Source organism: Cornus florida, unplaced genomic scaffold, assembly GCF_030987335.1.
Source record: "Cornus florida cultivar Cherokee Brave unplaced genomic scaffold, ASM3098733v1 CherokeeBrave_3.0.0_Hap2_Chr05, whole genome shotgun sequence".
Taxonomy (NCBI): domain Eukaryota; kingdom Viridiplantae; phylum Streptophyta; class Magnoliopsida; order Cornales; family Cornaceae; genus Cornus; species Cornus florida.
This window is the reverse complement of record NW_026775575.1, coordinates 85083565-85097763: the sequence shown is the minus strand read 5'-3', so window position 1 is coordinate 85097763 and position 14199 is coordinate 85083565. Positions and strand designations below refer to the sequence as shown.

General features: G+C 37.2%; 1 long non-coding RNA gene and 9 other non-coding genes across 11 annotated transcripts; all 10 read right to left on the bottom strand.

The window, feature by feature from the left end:
- Positions 1 to 10123: 10123 nt before the first annotated feature.
- On the bottom strand, positions 10124 to 10208 carry LOC132310941 (small nucleolar RNA snoR77Y). Its single transcript, XR_009482772.1, has one exon. It is a non-coding gene; the product is annotated as a small nucleolar RNA snoR77Y (small nucleolar RNA).
- LOC132307295 (uncharacterized) lies at positions 10158 to 12234 on the bottom strand. 2 transcript variants are annotated; one of them, XR_009482204.1, is made up of 3 exons: positions 12143 to 12234; positions 11404 to 11487; positions 10158 to 11298 (listed from the first exon to the last, which is right to left on the bottom strand). It is a non-coding gene; the product is annotated as an uncharacterized LOC132307295 (long non-coding RNA). The 2 variants fall into 2 exon arrangements; XR_009482203.1 differs by having other exon boundaries at positions 10158 to 11487.
- Positions 10267 to 10417, bottom strand: LOC132310954 (small nucleolar RNA snoR2/U65). Its single transcript, XR_009482782.1, has one exon. It is a non-coding gene; the product is annotated as a small nucleolar RNA snoR2/U65 (small nucleolar RNA).
- Positions 10478 to 10657, bottom strand: LOC132310923 (small nucleolar RNA Z112). The gene has a single exon (XR_009482754.1). It is a non-coding gene; the product is annotated as a small nucleolar RNA Z112 (small nucleolar RNA).
- On the bottom strand, positions 10950 to 11052 carry LOC132310944 (small nucleolar RNA snoR97). The gene has a single exon (XR_009482775.1). It is a non-coding gene; the product is annotated as a small nucleolar RNA snoR97 (small nucleolar RNA).
- Positions 11173 to 11289, bottom strand: LOC132310914 (small nucleolar RNA Z278). Its single transcript, XR_009482745.1, has one exon. It is a non-coding gene; the product is annotated as a small nucleolar RNA Z278 (small nucleolar RNA).
- LOC132310916 (small nucleolar RNA Z278) lies at positions 11376 to 11492 on the bottom strand. Its single transcript, XR_009482747.1, has one exon. It is a non-coding gene; the product is annotated as a small nucleolar RNA Z278 (small nucleolar RNA).
- On the bottom strand, positions 11593 to 11679 carry LOC132310910 (small nucleolar RNA Z223). Its single transcript, XR_009482743.1, has one exon. It is a non-coding gene; the product is annotated as a small nucleolar RNA Z223 (small nucleolar RNA).
- Positions 11759 to 11848, bottom strand: LOC132310956 (small nucleolar RNA U36a). The gene has a single exon (XR_009482784.1). It is a non-coding gene; the product is annotated as a small nucleolar RNA U36a (small nucleolar RNA).
- On the bottom strand, positions 11917 to 12060 carry LOC132310965 (small nucleolar RNA snoR134). The gene has a single exon (XR_009482792.1). It is a non-coding gene; the product is annotated as a small nucleolar RNA snoR134 (small nucleolar RNA).
- Positions 12235 to 14199: the final 1965 nt, after the last annotated feature.

Here is a 14199-nt window from a genome sequence, read left to right as displayed (position 1 = left end):
TTCCTTCAACATTTTGTGTTAGGGGGTGGTGTTACAGTGGATCCGTCGAAGATTGAGTCTGTGATGGATTGGGAATGTCCGAAGACGGTGTTTAAGGTTCTGAGCTTTCTTGGCCTAGCCGACTATTACCGGAGATTTGTTCTAAATTTCTCTCGTCTAGTGGCACCTATGACTCGACTTACTCGCAATGGAGTCAAGTTCATATGGAATGAGGCTTGTAATTTTGCTTTTCAGGAGTTGAAGATCAAATTAACATCAGCTCCAGTTTGATCATACCTGAACGTGGTTTGGGTTACGTGGTCTATTGTGATGCTTCGCGAGAAGGTTTAGGGTGTGTCCTAATATAGACTGAATAGGTGGTAGTTTATAGGTCTCGACAGTTGAAGACTCGCAAGTTGAACTATCCGACACATGATTGGGAGTTGGCAGCAGTTATCTTTGCCCTGAAAAGGTGGAGACATTATTTGTACGGGGAGAAGTTCGAGGTTTTCTCCGACCACAAGAGTCTCAAGTATCTCTTCTCTCAAAAGGATTTGAATTTGAGACAGCGTAGATAGATTGAGTTCATGGAGGACTATGACTTTAAGTTGCAGTATCATCCAAGAAAGACCAATGTGGTGGCCAATGCATTGAGTAGGAAGTCACGGGGTACTCTTGCTAGCATTTCCGTTCACAGGTGGAAAATGCTAGAAGAACTTGCAGATCTTGGTTTGCAGTTGTATGAAGATGTTTCACCGGCTATTTTGTTTAGCCTTGTGGCTTAACCGGCTCTTGTTAGCAGCGTTATTAAGGCACAGTAAGAGGATGGGGAGATGAAGTCCATCCATGTTCGAATTTCAGACGGCGAGAATGTAGAGGGTTAGACCTTGCATTCAGACAGTAGTCTCAGGTACAGAGGGAAGATGTTTATTCCTTTGTCTTGTCGTGACGTTGTTCATCGGGATTTTCACCATTCTTGACTCGCAGTTCATCCTGGTGGTACAAAGATGTATCACAATTTGCGGAGACAGTTTTGGTGGAAAAGCATGAAACGGAATGTTTCTCAGTTAGTGGCTAAATGCCTTACTTGTCAACAAGTGAAGGCAAAGTATCAGAGATCGGTAGGTTTGTTGCAACCACTACCAGTGGCAGAGTGGAAGTGGGAGTACATCACTATGGATTTCATGACGGGACTTCCGAGATCCAAGGCAGGGAATGATGCCGTTTGGGTCATTGTTGACAAATTGACTAAGACGGCTCACTTTTTGCCTATAGCAGTGACAGATGACGCAGAAAGACTTAATGGATTGTATGTGGGGCAGATTGTCAGGCTTCACAGGGTTCCAGTATCCATTGTTTTGGATAGGGATCCCAGATTCACGTCTCATTTTTGGCAGAGTTTTCAGGAGGCTCTTGACACGAGTTTTTATTTCAACACGGCATTCCATCCTCAGACTGACGGTTAGTCGGAGCGTACCATTCAGATATTGGAGGATATGTTACGGACTTGTATCTTGGATTTTGGGGGTAGTTGGGAAAACTACTTACCCTTGGTTGAGTTTGCCTACAACAATAGTTACCAGACCAGTATTGGCATGGCACCTTTTGAGGCATTGTATGGTAGACCTTACAGATCTCCAGTTTGTTGGATCGAGGTAGGTGATACAGTCGCCTTGGGTCCTAGTATTGTCTTTGAGACTACAAAAAAGATTAAGTTGATTCGACAGCTGTTGGCTACAGCTCAGAGTAGGCAGAATAGTTATGCTTACAAGATGAGGAGATCCTTGTCTTTTGAGGTAGGGGACCATGTCTTTCTCAAGATTTCTCCACGGAAAGGACTTCCGAGATTTTGGCAGACGGGCAAGTTGTCTCCTAGGTTCATTGGGCCATTTCAGATTTTGGAGCGTGTCGGTGAAGTTGCTTATCGTTTAGCATTGCTGTCAGGCCTGGATAGGGTTCATGACGTCTTTCATGTCTCTATGTTGAGAAAGTACGAGCCAGATCCATCGCATGTTTTATGGTGGACAGATGTTATTGTTGATGAGGATGTGACCTATGAGGAGGGTCCAGTCCAGATTCTTGATTCACGAGAACAGGTCTTGCAGACCAAGACCATTCCATTAGTTAAGGTCTTGTGGAGACATCACGGCGTTAAGGAGGCTACCTGGGAGCTCAAACAGGAGGTTCGCTCTTGGTATCACAATTTGTTCTCTTTTCCAGGTACGACTTGATTTCAGAGACAAAATCCTTTTAAGGAGGGTAGGTTGTAATGACCCTATCATTTTCCTTCCATTCTTTATTCGGTGATTTTTTTTTTTTCGTCTTTTTCCTATTTTGTCTTTTTCCCGTTTATCGTTTTTCCTTACATAACCTCACTTATTGTGCTCGGATTTGATCCCAGGTTTGCATGCATCCATGATATTAGATTTCCATGATAATTGTATTTTTACTTTTGTAGAAAATATATTCTAGTTGCTTACTTTTTCGTAAAAGGGTATGGATGCATACTTTATTGTAATTATTCTTGATTTTGGGGTTTTAGTGTAATTGTATAAAATAATTATTTTTCGTCTTGGGGACCATCTTGCAATTTTATTTGGAAGATATTTTGAAAAATGACCTTTTTGCAATTTTTGGAAAGTGTGACAAGTGGCACACTCTCATGGAGCCACTTGTTGGCATTTGGGTGGGTAGACTTGGAAGCATAATCTTGTGACATTTGGAGGGTGGAGATTCATCCACTTGTTGGCCTAGGATTGCTGCACTTATTGGCTTGGATGGTTGACAAGTGTAGGCTTAAGATTAAGCCTAGGAAGGAGCCATTGATTTGTGATAAGTGTAGGCTCACAAATTAGTCTTGCATTGTGTGTGTGTGTGAGGTAGTGTAAGAGCACATAATGAGTGGAGTAATACTATATCCTCCGCTCACCATTTTCACTTTCATCTTTTCATTTCCATCTTTTCATTTCCTTGTTCTTTAAAACCCTAACCTAGCCACCATTTAAGAAAAGCTTGGTTAATATCTTATTTCTTCATTTTGGCCTCCTTCCACTCACCTTAGACCATTAACCTCGGGAGACAAAAGTTTCTTCTTACTCTCCTCTTCAAAACCCTTGTTTTGTATTCCATTTTTGAGCTTGGTTGCTTGGGATTATAGAGATTCAATTCTCTATTGAGGTAAGGGTGGTAGTATGTTTATACTTCAAGTGTTTTAAGTCCTTTGGGGCTAAATATATATTGTGTATATGCTTTTAATATGATAGTCTTGCATATTATAGGAAACCCTCACATCTTGACTTAGGGTTTATTGATTTAAGCATGTATGATATGTATATATCTTGTGTAGAGAGAGTATATGATTTAGTGGTATGCTAGATACTAGTATTTTTCACATGTGGTAATGATATAGAACTCTTGTAGAATTATTGATGTTATATGCAAGTCTTTTTAAATTGAATTGTTATAAATATTGTAATGATAATTCTATACACTTGTTGGTTGTTATTTGCAATTATTTTAGAGGCTTACTACTATAATGTTAAGGTTTAGTATATAAACCTTATTGATGAGGCATGATTTGAATTGACAAGTTAGTGGTATTGTATTGCACATTATATCATAAGGATGACTTGTCATTTATTATACCATTCTAGACTTGGAACCCTAAGACATGGTTTGTGTGGTTTCAAAATACTTGTGCATGGAATGTGGTATATATGCCTTAATATTTGTGTATAAGTTTTAAACTTAATTATGATTTTGGATTCTCTTAGGACATTGTTACAAGTGACTAGGCTAGAGTTTGACTCTAGTGCGGGAGGTATGAGTTCTCCTCATTTTTAGTGCGCACTAGGGTGGTATTCCCAGCGGGTTAATGCCCAGAATAACCATTTAGGTTTTGGCTTTATCCGAGATTTGATATCCAAGTATTTCATTATTTGATTTCGCATTAAATTCCAAGTTGACAACCAATACTTAATTGTGACTTGTAATTTTTCTTATTTGCAAATTGATGTTGTTAAGCACATTAATGTTGATTTTGTGTTGTTATAAAATCAATTAAATTAGCTTAAGATGATCCCTTAGAACACCTTGAACATAGACGTTAAGTGGAATGCTTCATTGTATCCGTCTATATTAATCTTGCAATGATATTGAAACTTTAAGGTATACGCATATGCTTCTTCGTACGAGTAACTTAATTACTCACCCTAGTTATGTGGATTATTTTACAGGAAAGGAGAAAATGTTCTTGGATGCTCATTATCTTTAGGGGCTCATAAGTACTTGAAGCATTTTTGTATATTAACATGCACTTGTTTTGCATGCTCACTTTTAATGTTATATTTTGGTAAACCATGGATGTATGGTATATTGAGGTTTGTTTAATTTCCTTGGAAATGTGTAATATGTTATATTGGGATCCTTTTTGAGAGGGGAATTGGAATTGGGACTTGTAATCTCCATGGTTGAGTCCCAGTGTCATTTCCTCCTTAGTTTCATCTTTTATATAACCTTGGATCACATGTAATGAGGCCTTAGAACCATTTTTTGCTTATTTCCTTTTATTGATTAAATTGCACCTTAAGTATGTTTCTCACACTTGCAAATGATCATTCATGTTTATCTATGTTATGGGGACTTGTATTTCATTTTTGGGAGTTAACAATTAGAATGCATGTATAGGGTCAAAAATGAACCTGCTTCAGATAGCAGTATCTGCTACAATTTTTTTGCCTTGTTCCCAGGATCGAGTCAGCTAAATTGCCAAAGGAGCCGACTCTTTCTTCAACCGAGCTAACTCAGTTCCCAAAAAAGTCGACTTAATTCACCTAGGCATCATTTTCTTCATTTTGCATGCTCTGGCCCAAAAGAGCCGACTTGGTTCTCAAAAGAGTCGACTGGGTTGCTCTCAGCCCAACCAAGCTAACTCGGTTCTTAAAAGAGCCGACTAGGTTCTTTCATGCCGCATTTTTGTCATTTTTGGTGCTTTCAGCCTAAAAGAGCTGACTCAGTTACCAACTGAGTCGACTAAGTTTGGCTGTAGCGATGACCTATCTTCAAATGGTCATAACTTGCTCATCCGAGGTCCAATTTAAGTGATTCTTGAATCTATCTCTGTCGATTTTTCGTTGTGTTTCCAATGGTGAGCACGGTGGTACCCATTTCAGTATAAAATGACCATTTTGTCCTTGGTTCATTTCTCTTCGGGTTTGGCATTCTTGTTTCATTGCTTGGCTCATTTGAGTTTTGCAGCTTTTTGGGGAGTCATTTTGGTACCTTAGGGATGACGTACATCTCTAGAGGCCATTTTACTTCTTTCGCTTTCTCATTTTGGATCCGTTATTGGGTCATCTTTAGGTCATCACTGACGCACAGGGTTATAAAAACTTAGGCCGTCACATTCTACTCCAAAATCAAAGAAAGAAACTTTTTTACTTTGGTTATTCACACGAAGCAGTTCTATGCGCTGGTCAAATTCGAGATTATAATCACATTCCAAACGCTCTTTATATGAGATTTCATTCTTTATGGGGATGATGTTGACTGTTGAGCCGAAGTAATAGCTATCCTTCCCAATGTGGATGATTTTTCGTAGGGCGATGGTGGTAATGGTTCAATCACCAAGAGGTGTATTGTAATGACCCACTCCACCGCATGGTATAATATTGTTCGCTCTGGGCCTGAGCCCGTACAGTTTTGCTCTTGGGCTTTATCCCAAAAGGCTTCATACCAATTGGAGTGACACACCTATATATAAGCACTTCACCTTTCCCTTTCCCAGGCGATGTGGGATTATGCACCCGTAACTCACCAGTGTGGTAGCCTGTCAGTATCTCGCACCTGCCCATGACACACCCGCTCACAGGGTCATCACATATACTCTTGTTTGGGTTAAGGTTTGAGAGAGGAAAGAATGAAGAGAGTGAAAAGAAAGAAACATTTGGTTGCTAAGATGGATGGTAGATCAAATTTAGATCCAAGGTCATTTAAGTCAATAAAAAAAGGTTGTACAATTTAATGTATCAAAAAGTAATGAAGGGCATTTAAGTCAATTAAAAAGGTTGTACTGTTTAAATTGATAATTTAAGGATAAATTACACGAACCTCCTCTATGATGTGTCATAATTAAAAGGATCTCCCCTATGATTTGAGAAATTATTCAGACCTCCTGAAAAATAAAACTAACTTACATGTATCTCCCCTCATAGTGAAATTACTCGGACCTCCTCTAAAAATGAAACTAACCTACGTGTACCTCCTCTAATAGTGATGGACCGACAAATGGACTAACGGGCCTGCTTAATTTACTGAAATGCCCTCAAGTTGCTATGAAAATGATTGAACTACCCAATATATGCTTTTATATATATATAAACATACAGAGTATACACACAATAATCCCCCACCCGCTTACCTTTTCTTCCGGCCGACCACCACCACCCCCATAGATTGTTAGCTATTGACTAAATTGGGACTATATCGATTCTTGGGTTAGGTTGAATCTTCCTTTCAAACTTAAGTTTCTGGGTTTGATCTTACTTATAGGGAATGCTCAAGGGAAGAGAATACTGCAACCCTATAACTTGATCAACGATAATATTATAGGGGATAAAATCTCATGGCAAAAGCTCAGTGATGGCCCCCTTTAGCGAAATCCTAAAATTAGCCCAGGTCATTCATCTTTATCTACCCGACTCAATTTATTACCTTTTGAATGTTCATCAAATTGATTTTCAAGAAAGGTGTTGATGGAGTTTATGATTTGAGATTTCTTTCATGTCTCTCTCTCTCTCTCACTTTCCCTTTCTAAAATTTTCTAACAATAACAAGATTAAATTGATCTAAAATTGAGGAAGGAAAAAGAAAAGAATTCGCGTTGAGATATTATATATATATACACACACACACAAAACACCATCTATTAAATAACCCTTTATGGAAGTTAAAAAAAAAAAAAAATTCTCCACATCTCTAAGGGTCAGTTTGGTAGGATGGGTTTGAAGGGAAAGGGAAGGGAAGGGGACGGAGGGTAATAAAAAAATTGTGTTTGGGTAAAGTTAGTGGAGGGAAAGGGAAGGAGAGGGAGGGGTTTGGAGGGTTATTTATAAGCAACGTACAGTAATTTTTTAACCTTCCAAAATTGGGAGGATAAGGAAGGAAAGGGAAGGCAATGGCATACAAAATATTTGTTAGGCCAATTTTACCCTCAAATTTGCTCTTCATATTAGGGCCTGTATTCAGCGCGGGAACAAAGGAAGGCGTATATTCAGCGCGGGAACAAAGGCGCCAAAATTCACTGGTATAAGAAGAAATAGGAGAGAGAAAAGGGGGAAGTGGGTTCACGTATGGGAGAGAGAGAAGGGGAAGTGGGTTCACTGCATGGTCTCTGTGCCGGAGGAGGAAGTTGATGATAGAGATAGAAGGGAAAGGTTTGTAACGGCTCCTTAAATTTCCTAAATCCATGCTCTCGGCATCTCCAAGAAGAGCCGCCTCTAGAAATAGGTTGAGCCGGCTCCTTTATTGGCCTGCATACACCAACTCTCGGGATTTCTCAAATGCCCAAGAGAGCCGGCTCCACTCATCTACATCCTTCCTATTTCACTCGGCACCTCTCAAAAACCCATAAAAGCCGGCTCCATGATCATGGTTGAGCCGGCTCCCTTCAAGTGTCCTATTCCCATTATATCTCGGCACTTCCTAATTTGGGGTCATTATTGAAACATTCCAGAGAGCAAACTGACTTAGGAGACTTCATCTTGCTTTGGGCGAATTCTTCCATATGATGGGTTCCTTCACTGGTATGTTAAATCCATGAAATTCCCTCTTCAATTTATATATATTCCTGCTCTTAATTTTTAGTCGAAATTAGCACAAACATAATTCACTATAGAATCTTTTGGTGTCTTTGATTCTTTTCAGTTGAAGATATGGTATTTGCAAGAAATTGGTGGATCTGTATGTTCGATCCACTTCATGCCTTGGGTTGTTAAGTTTTTTTTTTATTTAAATAAAGTCAGAAAGAACCTAACTTACTGTTTTATGTTGTTGATCATCATTGATTACATTTGTGATCAAACCCCTCTCACCCAAAAAAGTAAGAAGCCAAATTTAAAGATTAAATTAATGATCATTTTTTTACTTTTCTCTGTTGTTACTTGCTTGAAGGAAGATCTAGTAATTGGGAGCCTGCTCTACTCATATTGGAGCCTCCTCTACTTAAAGTAGAGCCTGCTCCATTCATATTGGAGCCTCCTCCACTTTTACTTGAGCCGGCTCCTTTTATAAGATTTGATACATTAAAGAAGATCTACACTAAACTATATTGAGGAAACTATAGTTTAAGCAACCATCATTGGGTACAAATGCAGCTATCTTCTTCCCATTCTTAATCAGCTGCACACGAGCAGATTACCACTGCATAAATTAGTTAAGTGCTGTTGAGTTTTGAAATATTGATTTGGAAAGAGAAGATGAATGTGGCATTTGCTACCAAACTGAACCTTAGAACCGAATCTTGGGGCAAAAATATTGTTGCGTATTTAAATTTAAAAATTTATCTTTTAAAATATATAAAGGGCATAATAGTAAATTTTTTATTATCCTTCCCTTTCCTTTCTTTTCCCAAACATGATTGTTATTCTTCCCTTTCTTTTCCTTCATTAATCAACCAAACACGATTGAGGATTAAACTTATCCTTCCCTTCCCTTTCTCTTATAACTAATGTTATCCTCCCCCTTCAAACCCATCCTACCAAACATAGCCTAAGTAAATGGGAATGAAGGGATTTAAGGATCTATTTTATATGGAAAATATATGGACAAATTTTATAGCGGACAAATTTTAGGAGTTGTTGATTTGGATCTTATTATTGAAACCAATACCTTCTATTATTATGTTTCTCTCTTACACATATACAGTACATAGTTTATTGTTAACGCCACCTCCCCAACTCAAACAAGAAACATAGTTTAGTGATCAAGTCAGAAAAAATAAATAAAAAATAAATAGTTTTAATTTACCATAGGTACGAATAACAACACTTTTTACGTCATATTATAAAAAATATAATATTACGTTATATTATAAAAAGTATAATATTATAGGATTTAACTTGATTGAAATTAAAATAAAACCAAAACACAATAATCTCACCTTACAAAATTCATACAAAAATTAAAATACGTATAACATAATATTTAAACAAAATTACAAGGTAGAACAAATCAGATAATTATAGATTATTAAAGTAAATAAAATTACAAAGAAGTACAAATCATATAATTATGAATAGAGTTAGTATATGTATTCTTATCTCAAAAATAGATCAAAATCACTTTATATATATAAACACATTTATGTGCCAAAGAAATTAAGGCAAGCAAAATTAATAAATATATATTATACACATCTTCATTGTCTTAATTTCCGAGTGACTTTCTTGGATTTTAAAATTTTGTCTTTTTTCTCTTCAAATTTCAACCAACCAACAATTGTTTATGTTATATACTAAAGTCGTATATATATATATTAAAATTTGATAAATTTAATTCAACCCTCAAGGGAATGTTTAAAAAGGAAGGACTGTATTATAAAGTTTGCTTTTTAGGTCAATTTAACCATGATTTTATTTTGGGTTTTGATTAAGGTTAAATTATATGTACCACAATGTATTTTAATAAATTAAATTTTTATAAATGCCCGGGGATGCCCGGGGTAGGAGTTCGAGAAATATGACACTTTCAAAAATGAGTAGAAAATATTTAGAACAGATAAATCCAATTAAGGGCCTGAGCAGATGATACCACCTATGTCCTCAAGAGCCAAGTTCTAGGAAACGGATCATTGCCATTAATCATTAATCATTTCTAAACTTCATTCCTCATTCCTCATTCCTCCTGCCTGATCTACTACTTGAATCTCATCCATAAATGGCAAAAAATTTCCAGAAGAAATATCTTTAGCAGGAAAAACTAAAAATTTCGACTTGAACCAGAAACGGACGGTCGAATTGGAAAAGATTGTGCGGTCTTTCAACCATATAAAATCATTTAAATTCAGTTATTTAGCAGACAGCATTATGTTTATTGAAGCATAAAGATCATTTGAGTTGAATCATTTTTTTAGAATGAGTTATAAAGAATGAAGCCTCAGATAGTCGATCTAACATCAAATCTGTAATTCAGACGGTAATTCCAATTTATTAAATAATAATCATCATTGGCTTCACAGTTGAACTAAAAACAAAGAACAATAAAATAGATCACAATAAAATACTAATAACAAAATGTAATCGCACAAACCGGCTCTGTGAACGAACTGAATTTCATCGGTCCACAGATTCCTATCAAAAATGCGAAACAAAGAATTGATTTTGGTCCAATCATAGCATCGTCGGTCAATGCTCATTGGCTACCGTCGACGTGGCATCAGACCTTCATTCAAATGACAACACACACACACAACATAATTCAAACAAAGTACTACATAATTAACAACCCTCAGAGACCCGTTTTAAATCACACACACAGTAGATCACCACACTCAATTTCCGGCCAATCAAACAAACCCTAAGATTTGTGTGCAATGGCGGATGGAAAAAGAGGCAATTTGATCCACTGCTGTTAAAGTGTCAAACGGCACTTCCTATGCATGGGCTTTCTTCCTCACAGGGTATATATATGTGTATTAATAAAACACCACGAGCTATGAACTTGCAACAACAATATCAAAAACACTCTTTACATTTGAATCAGTCTCTAAAACCCTAGCACTTGACAGTCCAAACCACTTTCTAAAACATTGAAGAAGAGGATTTACGTATACTAAAATCAAACAGATAATGTGTGTACTGTGTGTGTGTGCGTGTCTATATATATATATAAATATGAAACCCATCTGTTTCTATCCATAAACATTCCAATCCACCATTATAATCAACATTATGTATATAAAGGGCACTATTATTAAATGTGGTGCCCTTTTTTGACTCCAATCTCACAATATGAAAGAGAAGCTGATGACAGCACACAATTTATGAGTTTTTTCAGATTCTACACCCATAATTTTTAATTAAAAGGGTAAGAATATAGTTAAAACTCAATCGAGAAAGCAATCAATTTACAAATATATTAGTAATAAAGTGAGACATAAACATGGTTAAAAAAATACACAAAGATTTGATAATTGGGGCCTCAGTAAAATCCAGTAATATCATGTGAATGCAGCTTCACCAAGTAGGTTCTTTCTGCAGAGCAGAGACTTGGATCTGCCGCACCTCAAACAACATGGATTAGATCATCCTTGGCACCTACAATCTAACAAATTGATTTGATTTTGAGTATATTTAATATGCAAAACATGTTAATATTTTTTATTGAAAGAATAGTAAACTGACTCAGAAAGATCCATTAATTTCATACTTGATGTGGTAACCCCAAGTAGGTTCTCCCTGAAAACAGGGTCTTGAAGCCAACCACACCTCAAAAAATATGGATTACTCATCACTGAAATCCAACATATCAACAAAAACAATTTAACCACAAAATCAGACAATCTATATACACCTACCATACGCAATTAGATTTTGAGTCAAATTTTGCCAAAACAAAATATGGCTCAGATGAAAACAGCTTTTTCTATCAAGAATTTTCTGAAGCAGAACTGGCATTTAGCTGTGCAATCATCACTGCCACTATTGAAAGTTTAATACAAGAATTAAATTTAAAAGCATTGAAAAAATATGTTAATCTACAATACAGCAATATGTATAAGAATTGGCTCATATCAAGAAATTCAACCAAATTTTTTTCCTCTTATGCTTCATAAATTGCTTTCAGAAGCGCGGATAAAATATAATCATAGCCAAAAATAAATTGCGAAAGACGTTAATTTTATGAGATCGAATACTTTTTTAGTTAGAAAAAGGTGAGATAATATGTGGCCGTCAATTTGACACAGAAGAGCCGTGGAAAGAGGTACAAGGCTAAACTGCAACACTAGACGGCGGCGATCTAGCACGAGCAATGGGGCTTTCTTCTTCAAGAAAGATTCCGAGAAGCCCGGGGTGCACCGTGCAAGTAACAGATATTGAAAAATACAAAGCAAATATAATATATGTTATTACAGATATGATGATTGAGAGAGAGAAGAAGGTGCTACCTCTCAGTCGCAGCGGATGAAGCAAAAGAGGCGTCTGAACCCTAAAGTTATAATACATGGAGGTAGGGGATGTTGGATTATATAGAGAGAAAAAAACCCCTAAAAACCCTAACTTTCTCCTTCGACCGATCGCCCTTATGCGGCAAATTACCCCAGCCCGGCCCAATTGAGACAAGTTTGGAGCAGAGACACGTATATATTAGACAAGTTTTGAAACTGATTTGGGCTTAAACCGAGACATACCGCGGTGGCGTGAACCCATCACAGCTGTTGAGATCAACATAAGGATAGCAATTTTGAGGCCCAAGTGTTCAATAGCAGACTTGAGCTCGAATGGGGTGGCAAAAATCCCCAACCAGGTGGGGAACCGCCCCGCCCCCACCCCCGCCTCATTTAAAGCGAGTTTGGAGAACTGTTTACTTAAATGGGGTGGGGATGAGGGTTAAAAAAAAAAAAAAAACCAGCCGGTTTTGGGGCGGTTGCGAAGGACTCAGATCCCCGCCCCGCATCCGCTCCGAAATCGGCCCCGATTAATATATTAAATTACTAGTATACCCTTCCATGTTAATATATTTACAAAATTAACCTTCACTACTTTCAGTTTCAGCCTTCACTTTCAAACGCTATATTCTAATAGTGGCTGCCGGGACTGATAGATCTGACCATTGATTTTTTACAAAATCCTAGTATCTGTGGTTTCTTTAGTAGTCGAAGGTTATCCCAATAGGTATTCCTCTAAGATCCCCTCAGATTTGCTACTCTTTTTAGGTCTTGGCTTCATAGATTGGTAATTTTTATACATAGATTTTCTGTCTCTCTCCTTTTTTGGTCTGTTTCTGTAATAAAGATTGAACTCGCCTACATGGATTTGATGGGTTTGATTCAGTGTTTTCCACCTTTGTCTGGAGGATTTAAAGAGATACTTGGGTTAGGGTTAGATATTGTCTTCATCTAGCTGTATATCTTTCTCTCTTTATACACAGAGATCCAATAGGCAATAGTTCTATATTTTTTGTTTTGGTTTTTTTTTTTTTTTAAATATGTTTGCTTCTTCTTCTTGTTATCTCTATCTAAAATACAGAACATTCCTTTTTTCCCGATAAGTTGGCATTTCTGTATATTGTTTCCATTTTATGAATCTATTTCCATTTTCTTTCTCAATCTATGACAACTTAGGGTTTTTTTTAATTTATTTATTTTATGGCTGATTTTATTGTGGGATTGATACGACGATGATGTGATTCTGTAGATTTATGTGGTGCTGCAGATTGATACGACGATGATATGAATCTATTTCCATTTTCTTTCTAAGATTTATGTGGTTCTACAGAAATTGTGTAGAATCAAAAAATCAAAAAATTTGAAAATTTTAAATTTAACCGGTAATGGGGCGGGGGCGGGGCAGCCGGGGGCTGGGCGGGGGCGGTTATGGGGATTAGGATCAAAAATTTAAACGGTTATGGGGCGGTTTTGGGGGTACCAAAATTAAATGGGGGTGGGGATGGGGAATGGAAAACCTGCCCCAAACCGCCCCATTGCCATCCCTACAGTCTCTATCTTACCATATGTTTAAAGACTCTCTCTCTCTCTATATATATATATATGGTTAGGTAATGAACTCCTCAACTCTCTCTCTCGAAAGGAGGGGAAAAAGTTATATCGACTGAGCTAATGAATTGACTTGCTTAAAATTGAAAAACAAAAAAATAGAAATATCAACGTACATAATGTTAGAGGTTCTTCTCCCATGTTGAATCTGGAAGGAGACAGTTATGGGGTTTATATGGGTAGGCATGTAACACTATCCAATAGCTTAGATCTTGGATTAGAAGGAATCGATTGATTCGTTACAAGTGATATCACAGTCAAACTCAATACTTGATCCGGTCTTAAGCCAAGCGTATGTTCAAAGGGGTCCGAATCCAAGCAAGGGTAAGTCCAACCACAATGATGGTATTGCGAGTTTGATTAGAGAAGAATGTTAAAGGTTCTTGTTCTGGATGGGGAAAGTCATGGGCGTTCAAGTTGGGGGGAGAATGTTAGAGATTCACAATAGA